The sequence below is a fragment of the Danio rerio genome, chromosome 8, assembly GCF_049306965.1.
Source record: "Danio rerio strain Tuebingen ecotype United States chromosome 8, GRCz12tu, whole genome shotgun sequence".
NCBI lineage: Eukaryota > Metazoa > Chordata > Actinopteri > Cypriniformes > Danionidae > Danio > Danio rerio.
In genome coordinates this window covers 19706501-19712500 of record NC_133183.1, presented here as the reverse complement: position 1 = coordinate 19712500, position 6000 = coordinate 19706501, and the positions used below count along the sequence as shown (strand labels likewise).

General features: G+C 34.4%; 1 protein-coding gene across 6 annotated transcripts in view; it reads right to left on the bottom strand.

The window, feature by feature from the left end:
• slc44a5b (solute carrier family 44 member 5b) overlaps nt 1-6000 on the bottom strand; it is an 80831-nt gene that overhangs the window by 67636 nt on the left and 7195 nt on the right. The window lies entirely within an intron of this gene.

Sequence of the window (6000 nt, the reverse complement as noted above, 5' to 3'; positions counted from 1 at the left end):
TTCTGATATTTCAAAATGTGCTTTACGTGCCGAAACGCTGACTTTGTTTTGGTTCTTTTAAGCTTCCCAAATTCAGCACCCCAGGTTTGATGGAAAACCGCGTATTTCATTCATTCAGAAAGGCTCTCAAAGCATGTGCCTGTGACTGAAATGCAGCCTCCGGTGGACAGTAGCAGACTTTGAAAAGTGACAGATTCAGTTACACGTGAGGATATTAATTAGCAAATAATATAAATATTACAAACATAAGCATTAGGTGAGAATGTAACATTGTAATCCTGTGTCCTAACATGCTACGCTACTGTAAATGCTATGCTAAATGCTACGCTACATGGCGAGATTTGCAGTGATAAACAATTTGGCTGTTTGCACCAGACAAAACACGACAGAAATTTAAACACAGCTATTCAGCAGCACAGAATATGCACTCACTCACGAAATGGGAAGATTTATAATGTAATTAAAACATATTAAACTGATTTGTGTTAGTTTGCGTTATTTTACAGTTGTGAAGTTTGATTTTAAACAGTTTATTTTACTTTCAAGATCTGAGGTGAACTAACTGCTGCTGCTTTCATGGCAATAAATGTCATGTAAAAGGGCATTCAAACTCACATTGTTAGCATTTAACACTGTATAAAGCACATGAGATATACCTGAGGTGATCATGTCAAGTTTTCTGTTGTTCAGCTGCAAAAAATAGAAACCCTAAAATATAAAATATATTTTTAGAATATTTCTAAAATATAAATTTCAGGTGTTGATTAGGACAAAAAGCTCCTTTTAATATGAACAACATTTCTTAGCGTGCCATTGCTTTTATTTAGAACACGATTTAAAATCAGCCTTAAATCAGTGTGCTTGATGGTCAGATACACTCACGTCAATCTGGCAACCTGCGCTTGCGTGTGTTTTGATCCAGGAGTGCAATCATATGAGGTGCCGTATAGGATTTAAATCAAACTTTGCTTATCAACACATACATAAAACACATGTATATACACCTATAAATTACTCGCATATACACCTATACTACTGGATGTTCAAAACAACATGGATGAAACTTGTGTATATACATATAAACTTGACGCATGAATACACCCACATACACACGCACATACATATAAACTCGATCCTCACATAAACACTCACATTAACACACGCACATACATATAAACTTGCTGCATGCAAACACACCTATACACTCTTGCATATACATATAAACTTGATCTATGCATATACACCCATAAACTCTCACATAAGAATATAAACTTGATGTGTGCATAAACACCCAAATGACACTTGTGCAAACATACAAAATAAAATTCACAAACATATATACAGTTAGTTGTGTATATACATATATGCAAGTGATTTCATATGTGTGTATGCATGAATTTTCACAGTAAAAGGAAGTTATTTCACTTTAAAAGGAAGTCGTTTAATTTCAACGTAAAAGTCCTTTGAGTGTAATGAGCAAGGTTATTATTTGTCATGAATCAGGTTATTGCAAACCTTAAGAAACAGAAATAATGTGATTATTAGAGAAATTACATCTGTTGAATTATGAAAATAGATTATCCTAATTCTAAAAAATAAATAAATAAAAAGGTAATGCAAAGGAATGCTCCTGCAAAATTAAAGGTTTATTATGCAATTAAATTATTGGAAATGTTATTATGGTTTAATAAATATAAAGTTGCTTAAGTAATCATTTTGAATAAAATATGTTTGTCTAATATTAGTTTTTTTATGTTTGTTTTATTATTGGTGTCACTATTCGTCAAGGGTTATGATACACACTTATGTCCAGTAGGGGGCAGGAATGCACTTAAGTGGGTTTTCCTGTCACCAATAAACAGGCTAATGCACCAAAATGCTGGATGCCAGCTGCTGTAAAAATATAAGTAGTAGTTATTAAACACAAAAGGAGTGTCCAGATAATATATATAGCTTTTCCTTGGGGGTTAACTTGACCAACATGTTGAGCAGAGACTTTTAATCAGCGTTTTTTTTTTTTTTTTTTGTATATGCTGAATAATTAACAATCAAAATTATACCAAAATCTTGAATAGTCTATTTATATAGACTAATATTTTATATAACATATGTTCATAATTTAACATATTTAATCCCTCTATTAATCACATTATTTCTATTTCATAAGCTTTGCAATAACCAGATTTGTGATAAATGTTTGTGAATTTTATATATTTATTTATTTTTTGTATGTTTGCGCGAGATGTTATAGGTGTGTTAGCATGCAGTGAGTTTGTGTATGTGCGCGTGTTGTTGAGGGTGTATATGCATAGACAGAGTTTATATGTATATGCGAGTATGTATAGGTGTGTTTGCATGCTGCGAGTTTATATGTATGTGCATGTAAATGTGGGTATTTATGCGAGAATCCAGTTTATATGTATATGCAAGAGTGTATAGGTGTGTTTGCATGCAGCAAGTTTATATGTATGTGCGTGTGTTAATGTGAGTGTTTATGTGAGGATCGAGTTTATATGTATGTGCGTGTGTATGTGGGTGTATTCATGCATCAAGTTTATATGTATATACACAAGTTTCATCCATGTTGTTTTGAACATCCAGTAGTATAGGTGTATATGCGAGTAATTTATAGGTGTATATACACGTTTTATGAATGTGTTGATAAGCAAAGTTTGATTTAAATCCTATACGGCACCTCATACAATAACTTTTACACTGCACCTACAAACTTACATATTGAACCTTTAAGCAAAGTTTTTTTTCCGATTGTCTACAGAACAAACCATTGTTTTACAATGACTTGCCCAATTACCCTAATTTGCCTAATTAACCTAGCAAAGCCTTTAAATGTCACTTTGAGCTGAATACTGGTATCTTGACAAATATCTAGTCAAATATTATTTACTGTCATCATGGCAAAGTTAAAATATATCAGTTATATATAAATATTCAGGGGGGCTAATAATTCAGCAGGGCTAATAATTCTGACTAAATCGTACAAGGCAAAATGCTTAGCAAGTTCATTCAAAACTGACACAAACATTGCAAAAATCTATCTAGTGTCTGTTCAAATGAGTAAAATTGCTTGCATATCTCTCAAGGACACCAGCTTTAGCCTTGAGCACCAGCAGGACAGTGCACACGCACACGCACACACTATCAGAGTGAGTGTAAACATTACTTGTGGAAACTGTCTGAATAAGAATTTAATATTTACATCAACCACAAACAACAATTATCTCAATTGTATTTTTCTGCTGGCAACTATTACATTCTTAACTTACAAATATAACAATTTAATTTCAGATGTAAAGAATACAACAGTGTCATTATTCATTATATACTTTAATGAGGTTTCAATTCAGTTCAGGAACTGTTAGAATTCATCAACTTACTTTTTCCAGTACTAATCAAACTAAAGAATATATTATTTTATGAATAATAGTAAATACATACAGTGCTCAGCATATACGAGTACACCCCTCACAAATCTCTCAATTTAATGAATAATTTCTGTAGGATGTTTTACAATAATATATTGTAAATATTGCATATACATTAGATTAGTCAGTACAGAAGCCAAATCTAGAGCTGATCCGACAAAATATCTTACAATAAGGGCTCAAAAATTAGAAGCCCAAATTAATATGTTAAGGAAAAATATTAATTAACATTTTCAAAAATAGCACAACAGATGCCTCCTGGACGCCAACCTAGGGAGGTGTTCCAACCATGTCCCACCGGGAGGAGGCCTCGGTGAAGAGTGAGTTCATAGAAGCCTCATAAAACTGGCCTTTATGCTTTGCGCATTATAATACAAGAATCAGACCCAAATAGATCGAGTACATGCTGAAGGAATATCATTTACAGTAACCCAGTTAAAGCGCTCTTGGTGAATTGTACACAATTTAAAGTGTTCTCTTTAGTAGTCAATGATCTTCACTGCCTGACTGATATATGATATGAAGTGGGTCTCAGAATGTACAAGAAGCACTGCATTCAATTCCGTTGATCCACACCATGTCTTTAAAATATGAACTTTTATTTTACTCCAGTATTTTTAATTGAGTTTCTGTTACAGAGTTTCGATTGTGCTTGCTGATTCTGACGGCATGTGCACGTTTTACACCTGAACAACTAAATGAATGCTGAAGTAGGGATGCAACGATTAACCAATTTCAATATTAACCGCTATTTAGTTCATCACAATTAATTAATCGTAAAGGCTTCTCAACAAAACTGCTTCAACTAAAAGTTTACATTTTTGAGTTTGTACACCGAGGCTAAGACCCACGCACACTGGATCAACTATGGCTGGGGCTATTAATGAAGGGTCGTTCACATATTGCGTTTTTTGTGTATGCAAGTTTGTTATTTCCAATGGAGGTGTGCTGCTTGCATATTGGCAATGACTGCGTGCGCTGCATGATGCACTCATGCTTTCCAGGCACATCTAGTGAAAATAATGGTGCTAGTTATTAAACTAGTAGTGTTTTAAAATTAATGAATGCATAATAATTTTGATAACAGTGAAACTGTGATTATTACTCCGACTATAACCGTACAACTAAAATCCATAATTGTTGCATCCTTGTGTTTAAGTCTGTTTAACAGATTATATTTTAACTACAACATCGATGCTATAAAAGGAATCGTATAAAAATTTTAAAAAGTCACTATTCATCAGAAGTTTATCGAAAGGGGAAAAAGCTGTGCATATACGCTACTAAAGTATCTCTGCAGAAAGTATCTTGAATGGGTGATATCTGCCTTGGCATCTGCCTCAGACCATTTTTTACAACAACAAACAAAATCATACATCTCTTTCTCTGGAAGCTGTATTGAATCTCAGGCCGGAACCACACCATGTAGGAAAGTTGCTTTGTGTTGCAAGTCATTCATACAGGACCAGTGATGCCGTCCATTAGCTGAAGCTATACAACTTCCCAGTGGTTTACAAAGGCACTGGGAAAGAGATGACACCCATTATGAGCCATTGCTCCCTCAGCGTGGCGTCTGAGTAGAATCGGTCATTGTTAATGTCCCAGGCACTCGGTAGAGAGCTCCTTCTGAACTCTACGTGCCACTGAGAGCTGCTTTGTACAGTGGACATGAAAGAGAGTCCTATGTGTTCAACTCTTAAAAGATGAAGAGAGACTATCTGGTCCCACACCAACGAGCAGACTGTCCTCTCTATTAGCTACATAATTCCAGGCATCTTTAATGTAGTCTCTTGTTACAAGCTTCTGAAGCGGGAATCTAATTTGCTTTGGGTCCTTAAGGGAAGATTGTCCTGTTGAAGAACTGTTAATAAGATCCCTCCACATCCAGAGGGAGGCTTTTGAAAATTTACATCCGCATTGAACCGGCAAACCCAGAGCAATTCAGCTCCTCTATACTTCTTGCTGAGAGCTTGAAAGACAAATCTGCTAGCAAAAAGAAAAAAAATCTGCTGGCTATAATTAAGGAACAAATGCTTATTGCAAGAATGTCATAAAAAGTTGTGGAAATGGGGCTAAAATTGCACAGTTAAACGAACTATTTTGGCTGTCAAGATTAAATTCAAATGTGAAAATGAATGAAATGTGTAAAATTATGCTGTTACATTGAAATTTTGCATGTTGCATCAGACTCTGCATTTTCAGGCTAGGCATTATAACCAATTAGGTTTAACCGTTTTGTCTAAGCCTGAATGATCTTGATTGGTATTAGCTGATGACAAAACGTTTTTAGTCAGTATCAACTGTAGAAACATAAACAGGGCATCCATAGCAATTTCTGTAGGGAAAATGCTTGTTACAGTGCCAGATTTGATAAATAAAGATGCTTATGAACACCAGTTGCTACTGCAAATCTATGCAAAATGAAAAGAGTATTATGACTCAAATTTCAGTCTGTGACTTTTCCTCACAGAAAGAAGGGCTACACAATTTTTTTTATGTTGCGACATATATTGCAATATAAATTAGGTTATTAACTAGGTTAATAAAATATTATTAA